Source organism: Mercenaria mercenaria, unplaced genomic scaffold (genome assembly GCF_021730395.1).
Source record: "Mercenaria mercenaria strain notata unplaced genomic scaffold, MADL_Memer_1 contig_4795, whole genome shotgun sequence".
NCBI classification, from domain to species: domain Eukaryota; kingdom Metazoa; phylum Mollusca; class Bivalvia; order Venerida; family Veneridae; genus Mercenaria; species Mercenaria mercenaria.
The window spans coordinates 1-16,017 of record NW_026463051.1 but is presented as its reverse complement, the minus strand read 5'-3'; the positions used below and the strand labels follow the sequence as shown (position 1 = coordinate 16,017).

At 35.1% G+C, this 16,017-nt stretch overlaps 1 long non-coding RNA gene across 1 annotated transcript; it reads left to right on the top strand.

Annotated features, from left to right (window-relative positions):
- Nucleotides 1-2,336: 2,336 nt before the first annotated feature.
- LOC128554168 (uncharacterized) lies at nucleotides 2,337-14,624 on the top strand. Its single transcript, XR_008369538.1, has 3 exons — nucleotides 2,337-2,407; nucleotides 6,565-6,714; nucleotides 14,557-14,624. It is a non-coding gene; the product is annotated as an uncharacterized LOC128554168 (long non-coding RNA).
- Nucleotides 14,625-16,017: the final 1,393 nt, after the last annotated feature.

The following is a 16,017-nucleotide window of genomic DNA, read 5'->3' as shown; positions in this document are numbered from 1 at the left end:
TGAACTTACCTTGCTGTTTATGGTAACGCTAACATTCTTATTGAGTAACATTTGTATACACTTGATATCTGATGGCTTTCCGGTTTCACCATAACATTTGAGGTGCAGTGGGGTGTTACTTCCTGAATCTTCAGCATTTACATGTGCTCCAGCCTCAAGAAGAATCTGAAATATGAACAAAATGTAAATAAATAAGCCATGATGACCCAAAACTGCTCACCTTATTGTGCCTGTTTGACCCAGAATATAATTAATGGTATTCTTACTCCAGCATGTCCTAGATTTTATAAAGACAAACATTCTGACCAAGTTTCATATAGATCAGGTAAAAATAATTCCCTCTAAAGTGTTATAAAGTTTTTACTATCATTTGTCCTAGTATATAATACAGTAGCATTTGATAAATATTGGGATTTTTAAACAACCTGAAACAAAAGCCAAGTTTTAAACAGCTTTGAAATTCATCTGTTTTTAATATATCTTGGTTGCACAACCAAGACAGACAAAGGGAGATAATAATAATTTAATTTCTAATTAATTTTGGCAAAGTTAAAATATATAAAATATTGAACTAAAGCTTAAGACAGCTTTATTTATATCTATCTCAAATCAATCAATATTTTCTCAAATCGATCAATAATTTACAGTACTTGTAAGATCATATTTCCCTACTTCACAATGTAGATAATTTTGGAGGAGCACTGTCATAAATTAGGCCAGACTTTTTTTTATTACTTGGATTACAGAAATACAGTTATGTTCTATAAATAAAAGTAAAGGTCAAATCTGTATTTTATTTTTAACTTTTTTCACCACTCTTTAATTGCTTTAAGAAATAAAATGCACTATGAGAGGAAGCAATATAATTTTGGTGTCCTGCAACCCTGAATAAGCTTCTGTTATTTTATTTCAAAGCACACCATCACTGTGTGGCAATTTTAAACTATTTTACTAGTGTATTCATTACTTTCTACCAGTCTCGTCATTCAAAAAGGGTGTTAAACATTAAGTTTTTCAGTGACGGTTTTTGTGAAGGAAAGAGATGATTTTTGTTTAACAGTCAACATTAGCAGTAGGAATTACTAGACTGATAAGTAATTTGGAAAATACTGATGTATCAAATTCACTGACAAAGAGTCAACAAAATGAAAGAAGTTCTGGAGCACTAAAAACAAGAATGCAAAACTGTCACAATATATGCCCATCACGGCAAATTAATTTTGACTTTTTAAAATAATATATTATTCTACTTTAGCAACACTTTCAATCTTCCCAAGTTGATATATTCAAGGGGCTTAACTCTGGGGATACTTATCCAATCTCTGGTTATCTAACTTGGCCAGGGTTCAATAAAGGTTAAATTCTGCATTAATAAGGTTTAGTTCCATTTCGAGTAATTCAAGGGCTATAACTCTACAGCAACTAAGACTACCCTGCTGGTTATCAAACTTGGCAAAGATATTATACCCATAAACATTCTGATGAAATTTGGTGAACACTGGATAAGAACTGATGAAGTAATTAAACAGACACTGTCAAATTTCACAATTTTTAGAAATTCAAATGTAATAGCTCAAGAGTGACTGGGGCTATCCACTTGATTATTAAACTTGGCCAAGATATTCTGCCCATAAACATTCTGACTATATTTGGTAAACATTGGGTAAAATACTGAAGTTTATGAAAAAAACAACAACTCAGTTTTCGTAACTGAGTAATCTAAGGGTCATAACTCCAGATGATCCCATTAGGGTTATCAAACTTGGACAAGATATTACACCCATAAACATTGTAACAATGTTTGTTGAACATCAGATAAGAACTGCAAAAGTAAGAGGGTGGACAATATCAATTTTTGCAATTTTAAGAAATGCAAGGCCTATAACTTAAAAGTGACTGGGACTATTGAACTGACAAGATATTATGCCCATAAACATTCAAGTGGGGTGAACAATAGATAAGAATTACTCAAATTAAGAGAAGTAGACTGTTTTCACAATTTTGAGTAATTAAAGGATAATAACTCCGGCTGGTTTTCGAATTTGGTTGAGATACTATGCACATAAACATTCTGACCAAGTTTGGTGAACATAATGAGGAATGCTTGAAAAAAAGTGGAAAAGCAAACAACTTTTGTGAATGCCTGGCTATGTGTGTTCCAATAATATGTGAGAAACTTTTCATCTTTTTTTGTCAGCGCTAAGGTTTAATGGGTTTTATTTTTACTTCCTCCTCCAACAGTAAATTTTGAAAAAAATCTACAATATTCCAAAAATAAAAAAACTCCGGCCTTGGAAATTGGTATACAAAATTATATGAATTTGCAATATCTACATTTTTAAAATGGCTGTGTCTTGTTCTATTGGATTTTTTCATTTGATGTTTTGTGGATTTAATAAAAGCGATGGTAAGCCTAATAAATTTCCAGTAAAAAAAGTTGACTTTTATTCAAAACAATATATGTTTTAGAAGAAAACAAAAACTTATAATGGCAAAAAACTGAACAAGCTTTGGACAGTTCTAAATTCAAATATGTATATATATATTTTTGCTACCAGAGGCAGAGACCAATAAAATGGCCTGTGTATGTCCATACTGCCTTCTGTCAACCTACCAGTTTTCATGAAAAGATCTCTTCTACTTTGATCTGAAGCAGCAACAAACTGAAAGGTTCTCTATATTGCCCTCTATAACAAAGTAAGTTTCATGAAATATTTATCATACTCAGACACTTTGCCATATCTAAACTACTTGTTGCCAAAAATTTATACTGTCTTGAAATGAAATGGACCTGCATATCCTAAAATTGCTTTAAGCTGTAAAATGTGCTTGACATGAACAAAGCTCTAGTGTTTTTTAAAGTTATCTTAGAATCCACCTGACACACAGACTGATGGACATTAAAAATAAAATCAGGAGAATACTAGAGGTGACTACTGGATTTTTTTTATAACTATTGCAAATACTATCAATATTTCTGAAAGCACTATTGCAAAACTACTGTTATTGGTGAAAGCAGTACTGTAAGATGTGTTATAGATATTTCTAAAAGTGCTATTGCAATATGTACTATAAATATTACTGTTGCATTATTATTGATATTGCTGAATGTAGTACTGCAATATTTATTATTAATATTTCTGAAAGTACTATTGCAATATTTACAATAGAAAAATACTGGTATTTCTGAAATTGCAATATGTACTACTGATATATCTGAAAGTACTATTGCAACACTATTGGTTTTTCTGAAAGTAATACTGCAATATGTATTACTGGATTTGGGTGTGGGTGCGGCAGAGGAGAGGTGGGGATTGCCAAAGTTTGAAGTAGCCTACAAAGGCTTAGGGATGTCCATCACATGAAGAAATGATTTCAGATGAGCCTAGTATGGACATGGATTTCTGAGCAAAGTGTCACGGCTTTCAGGACAATTTCTATGTTATCTATCTTTATCAAAAATGAAATTAGGTTGGCATTTCACAGAACTGATATGTCTGTTCAATATTTAACTTCTACTTATTGTTATATCTTGTTATTATAATGCAACTGCCTAAAATGACTATCACTGAACAGATTATGTTAACAGCAAAATAAACCTAATGCCATTTTGTTTCTCATTTGTCATGGATTTCATGATGATCAGTGTTTCCATGTCACAGATTTCAGTATGACTACTACTCAGAGCAGAATTTTTAATGAACTGTGATAACTGTTGGTCATGTGGCCATAGAAACAACCTACCGTCAACACTGACTTATTGTACAATAGCTTCCAGAGAAGGCGTATACTATTTTTTTAGTTGATGATCAGTAAAGAGAGAGTAACCTTTCATTGGCACCACATCATCATTAATGTCAAATTATGATTCAATGCTGAAGTTATGCTCCAGAAAAGGAGGTATTTTTCCAGTTTATCTGAAAAAATCTTCAAATAAAATTCTTTGTAGTATATGTAGTTACAAAGTAACACAAGTACATAATGGGGAGATACATTAATAGGAAATAGAGTTATTACAGACCTTTGCAGTTCGTTGAATTGCCTACCGTTAGTAATTCAAGTTCCTTGAAATTCAACGCAGTAGTTGCATATATAAGTAGCTGTTTTAAAAACAATGTAGGCCAAGTACAAAATTCGATCACTGTTTTCCTATATTGACACATCGAAATTGAAAATTCGAGTAACTTGCCTGCTCTGAACAAAGATGATACAAAATGACTGCAAACAAATGGATTTTAGAAGTTTACCTCATAAATACTGAAATGGATGCGGCCACGCTTTGCATAGATCATCTCGACTTGCTCACAAAGATTTGTCATGAAACACCGAAACACTTCTGACTGGCTGAGACCTTTTAACCCGTAATGTAAACAAACTACAAATATCAATGAAATGTGCTAAATGTTTAACCAAGGAAGTATGATAGACCTTTGGTAGGACTACTAAGCAATGGTACAAACTACTAAGCAATGATACAATACAGCTAAAAACATAATGTTACAGTCTGATACATTGCCCTATCATATACAAATAATTATGTGAAAAGGAACCATTTTTTACACGAGCATGCTCAGAGTACTCAGGGTCCTCAAGAGTACAGACTTTGTTACTGTAACAATACTTTTCTGGTAAACAAAAACATAACCTAGTAAATAAATGGCACTGTCAGTGAAATGTAATTATAACCTAATCTTTATATTTGCATTATTACCAGAAGCCAAAGGGTGAAGATGGTGAATTTTGTCCAACAAAAATTTTAACTGTGTAATAATATTTCACTTACAAACAATACTGGTTGGGGAAACAACCTCAACACTATGAATCACAGGTTTGGCAATATTTTACTCATCTGAGTAAATATTTCAAAGTTCTGCACATCAAAATAAACTTATGCTTGTAGCTTTTCAAGTGACGCTGCTGAAGTTCTATTAAGTGCATAATTAAGCGGTCCAGACAAGGGTTCCTAAAATTCATCTTTTGCATGATAGGATTAGATAAAATCCACAATTTTTTTTTTTGAATTTCAAGTCATTACTGGTACTATTTAATAATCTGTTGTCAGTGGGTCTATGTTTATCTGAACCATTTAATTAATGTATTTACTCATGTCAGCATAGCTATTGACACGCTAACACTTGGTCAGGTAACTTTGTTAAAAGGGGAAACAACAGCAAATCGCTAGTTGAATTTCAAAGGTATCTCTGATGTCTTCACTTGTTACTTACCATTCTATATTTGATGAGTGCTTGCCCAATTGGAAGTAAATTTATTTTAGAAATCCCTAGGTGCCCTCACAAGACAACCATTTGTGTATGCTCAAGTGATTTTTTTGAAAACAAACATTTTGTGATGTTTACATTACTTATTCTGACACCCAAAACAATAGGTGATACCTATTGACTATAGACAAACATCCACAGAAGTTTGACAGCAAAAGGCCCAAGTGTTATAAAATATTGGTTAGCAATTAAATGTTCTACTGGGACTAGAAAACCACTATAGCCCCTGTTCTTTGAAGAGGTCATGAAAACACAGTATGTTTTAATTAGAACATATGCAATGAAATCCCACAAACCTGCTGTCGAATATCTCTTTCTAAGTGTCGTGAGTATATTACGTAATGTCTAAAAATATATATACAAGCAAAACCATCGTAAAAAAATATTCGTATACTTTTCAAATTACACTATAGACAATTGAGCATGATAATCAATATATAATAATCAATGTATAAACCACTTAACATTATCTATCATAAACACTAATCAGCAGAAAACAATAAAGCAATCAAAATTCAAATACGAAACTTTAAAAATCAGCTTAGTTCGAACACGCGTTCTAAACCTTGGCTTGCGTTCTTGTAAAAAGTGTTTAAAAGTTAAATTAAGCAGGTAAACCATAGTTTAAAGCAGAAAGAGATAATTATATTTATTTTTGTAAAATGTATAGCTATGTGATAACCTTGCAAAGGACACTGATCAAGACATTATAAAGAATAAGAGGGGTCTTCATAATTAACATCTTCAGTTGATCTAAATCAAATAGTTCTCAATTTTGGGATAACACGTTTTTTTGTGTAATAACATCTGCAGAATCCTGAGGGATTGGTTGGTGCCTAGGCCCAGTAGGGCGAGGGTACTAACGTATCCCCAGGGATTCTGAAGACGTAAAAAACAATAAATGAATAAACTATCCCTCAACGTCATTAAATTTCCATGAAATGAATACGAGTGTCTGAGTTCTTTTTTCACGCTGACGTCACTTCCTTTGAATTATCTGTTTTGGGGCTGTTATACATTTATGCTTTGCCACAGAACACGCATATATGAAAAGGTGTTCTAACAGCATGTGAGCTCGAGAATCTCTCTGTTAACATATGTTTCCTCTTCTGTTAAAACACCCCTGAAAAGTGACAAGAACAGCAGTTATATGCTAGAATTACAATGTATCTTTTAAATATGAAAACAGTATAGATTTTCTTTTCAATGGTTATAAATCAGAATGTATACAGTATGCTGAAATTACATGCAGAATCTAACAATTACTTACACTTTTCCTACATAGAATGCCAGACATCATTGCACCGGAAGATTTTATGACTTCTTGTATTGAAGAAATGGAATGCCCTGTATGTGAAAGGATAGTGAAGGAAGAGGTTATACAGACCAAACATGGCCACAGATTCTGCAGGAGCTGCCTGATGAGTCCCCATGGGTAGACCAACATACTTATTTTTGCTTTCACTTCATTCAATGGCATTTTTACACATTTCTTGACATGATTTAATCTGTTAAAGACCATGCAACACGTCAAAGATTATAGACTGGCAGGTTTTCGCCATAGTGGATAGCTTGGACCATTACAGACTCTTCATACATTGAAAATTATATTACATTTAATGGGCTGTTAAAAGAATCACAAGACTGTTTAGACATACTAAATTGAAAATGTCCGTATTTGAAATGATCAAATGTATGACCACTGAAAAACAAGGCCAAATATCCAACAGGGAAAGCAACCTTCCAAAACATAGCCTCCTAAAACCGCAACCCACAGCATGCTGATGTTCACATGACAGACACATACGCGGGATGTTCGAAATGAATTGCTTATTTCTATCTGGAGACTTCAAATTTCAAGTCAGCCCAAAAGGGCTCATTTCATGCCCTCGAAGTACTCCCCGTGGCTAGAAATACAAAGTTTCAGCCGATGTATCCACTTCTTGAAGGTGTCATGGTACGCTGATTTGGGCACAGTAATAAGGTACTGATGAATGGCAGATCCAAGTGCCTGTCGGGACTGGTATTTCCGCCCAGCAAGGAATGATTTCAATTTCGGAAACAAAAAGAAATCACATGGGGCAAGGTCTGGGAAATACGGGGGGTGAGGCAAAACAGTTACTTTTTCTTTCTTCAAAAACGCCGTAACTATTGCGGAGGTATGAGTGGGGGCATTGTCATGTAGAAGACGGACATGTTTAAAACCAGTGGCAGGGCGTCGTTTCTGATAATACTTTTTCAGTTTCTTCAGTACTACGTCTTTGTAGTACTTTCCAGTGATGCTTTTGCCCTTTTTCACCGGCACTTTTATTGCGACTCCTTCACCAGAGAAGAAGATTGCATACAAAAAAAAAAAAACAAAGACAAATATCAAACAGGGAATGCCACGTACCAAACACGCAGGCTCCCCAAAACGAAACCCACAGCACGCAGACACGTACACCACAAGCACACACACACACATACACATACACGCGCACACACACAAAGCCAACACATAAGGACAAAACGAACAAACAAAGGAACACAGTGGGGCACCGCCTTGGAACGGTCAGTGGCAAAAACACCACTGGGGAGCTTAAACCGGTTTATGGTGCGCACCCAACCTCACTCTTACCCCCACCATGTTCCAAAAACACGGGACAGTGTAAATAAAAGTTATCCCCTCCAGGTGAATCTCTAACACACGTAATGGAAACAAAAAGGCATGGCATGTAAAACACAAAAATGCTCGTGTATAAATATATAAAAAGCAAACCTTTAGAACCAAAAACGTATGTACTCAATGCCTTTGCAGAAGACAGAGCAACAAGAGAAACACCCTTAAGGTCCCGACGAAACTGGCCAGAAGACAGATATCAAAACAGTTCAGTCCTGGTAGGATTTAAAAACTGCTCATCATAGAGTCCTCCCCCTCTTCTGTCAGACACAATCAAAGAGGGAAGCGTAGTGTCCAACTGTAAACGGGTTGAACACTAAACATGCGGTATGTCTCAAAACAGTTGGGTCGTAACCTCTTTTTATAAAACGTTTTATAATTTTACCAAATACATTTGGAAAATTACCATGACCCAAGACTTACGAAGTTTGTAAACCACATCCCCATAAAAAACGGGTTTAGAAATACCTTCTCGCAGAAGTGTCTTTAAATTACTATTGAATTTTAAAACTAAATCAGAATTACGATAGTAAAATTTAGCAAAATATTTACGCAATTTGTAATAACGGTAGCCTTGCTGAAGAAGTTTACTTGTAATATATTGATTACGTTCATTGAAATGTTTGACATGACTACACGCTCTAGCAAACCGAATTAATTGAGAAATATATACCCCATAAGATGTAGCCTGAGGTACATCCCCATCCAAATGGGGACAATTTACAATACTAAAATTAAAATCATCTCTCTTGTCATAAATTTTGGTATGTATAATATTGTCATAAATAGAGAGATGTAAATCTAAAAATGAAGCATCAGTATCCGAATTGTTAGTTTTAATTAACTGAAGCTCCCTAGGATAAATAGTACCCACCAATTGACCAAAAAACGGATTATCCATATTAAGAATATCATCCAAATAGCGTGATGTATTATTAAATGCAGTTATAATATCTGCCTGCGTATCTGGAGAAAGGCTCAACATAAAGTCTCTTTCATAACAATATAAAAACAAATCTGCGACAAGGGGTGCACAATTTGTTCCCATGGGAATACCAACTACTTAAACCTTCTTTGCACTCAAAGAACGTTTGGCAATTATTGGGCGTTTGCTGTGTTTAGTGGCCCAGATCTTATTGCTAACCTTTCTGACGGGCTCAAAATAATGGACCCAGGTTTCATCACCTGTGACGACATTGGCAAACTGCTTTTTGTCATATTTTGGAAACATTTGAAGCAGCTTTTTGGCCACTTTAACCCGTTGCCTCTTTTGCTCATCAGTCAACAGATGTGGCACCCATCTAGCAGAAATCTTTCTGACTTTCAAATGCTTCTTCAAAATAAGGTGAACTGTTGATAGTGATATGCCTACCTTTCGTGCAATATCACAAACTGTAAATCTGGCATCTCCTTCAATGATTTCCTTTATTTTGGAAACGATTTCTTTAAGAGATGCAGATTTTGGCCTACCTGATTTCGGTGCATTTTTGATGGACTCTACACCAGACTCAAATTTCTTTTTCCACCGCCGAACTGTGTCATAAGACACACAAGAAGGTCCGTAAGCAGTAGAAAGTTCAGTCATCAGCTGCTTCAAAGAACAACCAAGTTTTGAGCGAGCTTTGATGTAAGCCCATATTTCATCTTTCTTGTCGACGCTTCTACCAACCATTTTTACTACAGTGGTCAATGATTGCGTGTATTCAAATGGCAAATTTTATGTCTTACACTTAGTCTAACATGTACATTTATACACCGTTGTGTAGGTATTGAATAACCCTATACAGGTAGGTATTGGTTTTTATCGTGCCCCACGTGGATATCGAGCTAGAGGACAATAAGCAATTCATATCGAACACTCCTCATACACACACACAAAGCAAACACACAAGGACAAAATGAAAAAAGAATATAGGAACACATCTGGGCACTGCCTTTAATTGAATGGTCAGTTGGAAATACACAGCTGGGGAGCTTAAACAGATTTATGGTGCACCTGATCTAACTCTTACCTTCACCATGTTCGAAAGTCACAGGACAGTGTAAATAAAAGTTATCCCCACCAACTGAAGTCCTGTACAATTGAAGGATTCTAACTAACCCTTTTTGTGGTCAGTTAAACAAAAAAGGAAGTCAAGCATTGTGTATTCTGCGATGAACAACAGTTGACATGCAGACCTGTGAGAGAACATTATGATGTCAATCCTGACGTCAGACCCATGACATCTGGTTTATTACTACTCGGATGAATAAGTTCAGCATAATTTTTATAAATCATGTTTTAATAAACATGTTAGAATGAAAATAACCAAATTATATAATGCCTTCTTGTTGTTTATCACATGATTGGTCTTGAATCTTCATTCAGATGCTTGGATATCTAACCACTTGTGGATCGATTCCTGCATATCTCAACTAGAAATGATTAACAATGCAAAGGCATTTATTGTTGAATAAATTAACTACATGTACTAGAGTAAAAAAATTTAATACCGGACCCCAAGGTTATTGCGACAATGTTCAAATGCTGTAAATCAACTTTTTAGTGATCTCCTTTGCATGTGTCAACAAAAATAGTGAAAGCAAATTCTAAAACTGACTTAAATGAAGTGGTTAGATTTAATGCCATACTTGAATATTAGAATTCAAAGAACTTTGTACCGCTTAAATATTTAGAACCAGAAATGTGGAAATTCTACAAAAACCAGGTGTTCAAACTTTGCATCACACCATCATGTTCTGTTTAAAGAGTTCTGTTATACATAACTGACTGCATCCAGTTACACTATTCAGAAGTACAGATACAACAAACATAAATGTATCATTGCTATATGTCATTCCTGACTTAATTCATTACTTTGACCTTGATGCTATGGCATCTTACTGATTCTGATTGAGTACAACACTAGATGTTTGTACATAGAGCACTGGCGACCTCGCTTCCTGTCATTGTGCATGGTTTTATGACTGGGTGGAATATCTTTTAAGGTGCAACATACACTTTTCAGCACTTTATGTGTATTTTTCACTAAGTCAAGGACTACAACTCTGGTCTTGCACAGTGAAATTCAAAATTCTAACACGACCCGATTCATTTTCCTATTAAACAAAGAAGGTTGGAAACAGTGAATTATTAAACAACAATTCACTGTTCTGACGTCACAATTACACACTGGCCATAGCTTTATCAGATCAAGTGGTTCCAACGTTGTTTGAGCGGTGAATTTTACGCCGATCAAATGGAGAAATATGGCCGATACTACAAATTTCCGGTATTGTAAGTATGATTTAAAGGAATTTCTATCCGTTAAATAACGAATCAAATGAAAACGATGAGTGCACCTGGAGCACAAATGTGTCTATGTTTTAGCACATATGTCCGTTTAGCTGAGATTTGTGCCGTTTATTCAAACACTTCTGTACAGTCCGGCGGGGGAAGGAGATTTTTGACAGTTTTTGACAATATCGCCTCAAATATAGTGTTAAACGGGAACAAGTAGCCGTTCAAACACTTTTTATGTAAAGGGCTACCTCTTAAAACAAAGAGAGTGTATTTTCATAGAATTATTCAGCGTTGTTTCTGAAAAATCGGCCGAAAACCTAATGCAACGCCGTTTCGAGTGGGCCGCTATGCAACGCAATCAAGTGGATACCGTTCTGTGTCTTACTTGCGAAGTCTTATCCGTCCTAAAAACAGTCATTAAAGCCTAACAATGAATAAATTTAGAGAGTTTTATATCATTATAATGATCCCGCCATTTCTAATATATGGTACTTTTACATTTTATGTTAGCTTAACATTTAACATATTTTTGTGGACATTGTCAAAGAACATCAACACAAAAACATAAAGCAAGGATGAACATCGAACAATATCATTAAGTAAATAATAGTAATAGTTCGTAAAAACAAGACCCAGTTCACGGATTTTTTTCTCCCCCACGAATGGTACTGAACAGCATACCGAAATCGGGTCGACTCTTTAAATCAGTATAGTTACAGTTGGTTACCTTTTAGTCCCTTAAAACCAATACATTGCGATTTCATTACTGATTTGTTGTGCATTTAAGCTGTTCATACGAATAAATAAAATTTGGTCCATGATAAAAGTATTGATCAGTTGTTTGTATAATATTTCATTCATATTGCTGGTGTAGCGTTCATTTATTTTCAGAGAGATAAATCACAGAGAACGTTAAAATTGGCCAGGGAAAAGACAATATTTTATTTGTCCTCCATAAAACAGAAACGACGTAATAAACCTCTATGGTCGCCGTTCAAAAATGAAAATAGAAATGAAATACAAACACCAATGAAAGAAAAAAACGGACCAGCAATACTAATAGAGACGTGTCATCAAACAAAAGATTAAGAGCGTTTTCCCCATGTCCTCAAAGTGAATACATCCCTCTCCCACCCCCCCCCCCCCCCCACCCACAAAAAAACGGAAAAGACTGCTAACTCAAACTTCAAACACCAAAATATCAAGAAAAAAAACCTGTTTACAATAAGGTATTAAAAGAGAGAGTTTTATGTGATGAAATGTGTGAAGAATTAACAGAGGAAGAGACAGATATTTAGACATTGCAAGCGACAAGGCTATCCTGAGACAACTTTCTGAAGCAAAAGATACAGTATTTTACAATATTTTAACTCTTATCAAATCGAATATTAAAGTACCCTTTGACAAACATCGCCGATCTTCTTTGGTTAGAGACAGTTAAATAGTAAAACTGCGGCACATCTCTATTAGTATTGCTGGTCCGTTTATTTTCTTTTATTGGTGTTTGTATTTCATTTCTATTTTCATTTTTGAACGGCGACCACAGAGGTTTATTACGTCGTTTCTGTTTTATGGAGGACAAATAAAATATTGTCTTTTCCCTGGCCAATTTTAACGTTCTCTGTGATTTATCTCTCTGAAAATAAATGAACGCTACCACAGGAATATGAATGAAAATATGTACAAACAACTGATCAATACTTTTATCATGGACCGAATTTTATTTATTTTTTATGAACAGCTCGAATGCACAACAAATCAGTAATGAAATCGCAATGTATTGGTTTTAAGGGACTAAAAGGTAACCAACTGTAACTGTACTGATTTAAAGAGACAACCCGATTTTGGTATGCTGTTCAGTAACATTCGTGGAGGAGATAAATATCCGTGAACTGGTTCTTGATTTACGAACTATCACTATTATTTACTTAATGATATTGTTCGATGTTCATCCTTGCTTTATGTTTTTGTGTTGATGTTTTTTGACAATGTCCACAAAAATATGTTAAATGTTAAGTGAGCATAAAAATGTAAAATGAAATGGCGGGATCATTATAATGATATAAAACTCTCTAAATGTATTCATTGTTACGCTTTAATGACTGCTTTTAGGACGAATAAGACTTCGCAAGTAAGACACAGAACGGTATCCACTTGATTGCGTTGCATAGCGACCCACTCGAAACGGCGTTGCATTATGTTTTCGGCCGATTTTTCACAAATAACCCTGATTTATTCTGTGAAAATACACACGCTTTGTTTTAAGAGGTAGCCCTTTACATAAAAAGTGTTTGAACGGTTACTTGTTCCTGATTAACACTGTATTTGATGCGACATTGTCAAAAACTGTCAAAAATCTCCTTCCCCCGCCGGACTGTACAGAAGTGTTTGAATAAACGGCACAAATCTCAGCTAAACGGACATATGTGCTAAAACATAGACACATTTGCGCTCCAGGTGCACCCATCGTTTTCATTTGATTCGTTATTTAACGGGTAGAAATTCCTTTAAATCATACTTACAATACCGGAAATTTGTAGTATCGGCCATATTTCTCCATCTGATCGGCGTAAAATTCACCGCTCAAACAACGTTGGAACCACTTGATCTGATAAAGCTATGGCCAGTGTGAATTATTACGTCATAGCGTCAAGCGGCGCGCTGGAAAAGAACCCAATTGAAAACGGGCAAATATCTCATGCATGCCGACAAGGATGTACTTTAAAGTCCTTAATAACGTGTTAGATCGGAAAAATATATCTCATTTAGTGATTTGCTCTTGAATGAATCACTGTCGTTCAGATGCGTAGCATTATATCACTCGGGCTGTGCCCTCGTGATATAATTCCTTCGCATCTGAACTCCAAACAGTGATTTATTCAGCAACAAATCACCGATGAGATATATTGTTTCTTAACTAAACTCAGGTGCATAAATTCACATGCTGAATAATATTTCTACATGGTTTCATGGCTCTGTCAAATATTTTCTAAGATATATGCAACACACACTTTAAAGCAATTTACGGTATGTGTATTTTTCACTAATAGTCAAGGACCATAACTCTGGTCTGGCTGTGTGAATCCTAAACTGAACACTAGGTGCACAATAATTATTGCACATGCTATATAACCATCCTCTAATGTTTTATTCTTTTTAGCCATGTAAAAGAATTTTAGCTACATAAATGAAAGAGAATGAATAGAATTACTGTTATCTATTGTTTTCCTAGCCATACACTTCCTTATATCTTAGCTCACTGTGAGTTTTACAACACAAATGAAATATTTTCTGTAAAATAAAAAAACAATCCCTCATTTTAACCATTATTTCAGGTCAGGATCCTCCTGCGGATTGTGCATTAATGACGGCATTCCTATCGAGAGTAACTGTTACCGACTAGTAAGTTACATTATTATATATAGTAGTCGCAACTTGACCGCGATGGTTGACCTTAGGCTGATGATTCATATTGATTATATCATTATAGAAATCAAGGGTGCTTAGGGTAGCAGTGTATATTTATATGGAATTAGTTTGTATACAGTGCAACTTATCAAAGTATAAATACTTACATTTGATCAGTTAAAACTTTCCAATACACTAATTTATATTTACACAAATTTATATTTCATTTTTTTTTTACGTACACTCCTTTTCAATAATAGGTTGTGCCTTATTATGTATTATGATGCAAAGGTCAACCGTTGGGTCAAGTTGCATCCACTATACGAGAGTTTCAAAAATGGAGAGGAGGGTGAGGGGGAAGGGAATGACAGTCATATGAACAACGAAAACAAAACTAGAACTGTGTTCATAGGATACTGGTGCCCCCACTTTCTGTCACAATATGGTCAAATGATACAGTGCAACCTCTGTACAGCAACACCCTTTGGGAGACTCAGATATTGACCTCTGTTGAGAGGTTGTTGCTCTATAGAGGTTAAATTAATAGTAAATTTCTGCTTTGGAAAATTTTTATGATGCTGTTGTGTAGAGGTTTTTGCTGTAGAGAGGGCCGCTCTGTATAGTACAGGTTGCACTGTACTTGTTGACAATGCAAGACTAAGTAAACTATTGTATTACCTTGCTTTGCAGTGTGAAACTTTGGGGATGTATATGGACACACAAGATCAAAGAGTAAAGAAATATATATTTTATATAATTAGGGGAAGTAGGATGGAGAGTGGGGGTAAATCCCAAATGACTCCATATCATTACTTTTGAGAACTTTTAGTCTCCCTTAATGCAAGTTTTTACTATGTCATGGGCCATAATTCTGTTCTGAGTAAAATCTAAAACAAACCCCCAGCTGAACAACTTCACATGCTTTATAACCATCTTATAAGGTTTCACGACTTCAGGTCAAATACTGTTTGTGCTTTGAGCTAGGGGTCTTGGAATTGCACATGGCGCATTGTCTCATTATGGGGAACATTTGTGTCAAGCAATTTTAGTTCACTTTCAAAGACCAGACTTATGGCCCTTGACAATCATAAACAAGAGGGCCATGAAGGCCCTATATTGCTCACCTGACCTACTGACCTAAAGATCATCAAGATAGTTTCATTAGGATATGGTCATAAATGTGGCCTCTAAAGTGTTAACTAACTTTTCATTTGATTTGACCTGGTGACCTAGTTTTTGACCCCATATGACCAAGATTCGAACTTGACCTAAAGATCATCAAGATTAACATTCTGACTAAGTTTCATAAAGATACAGTCATAAATGTGGATCAAAGCTTTTCCTTTGATTTGACCCGGTGACCTAGTTTTTGACCCCACATGACCCAG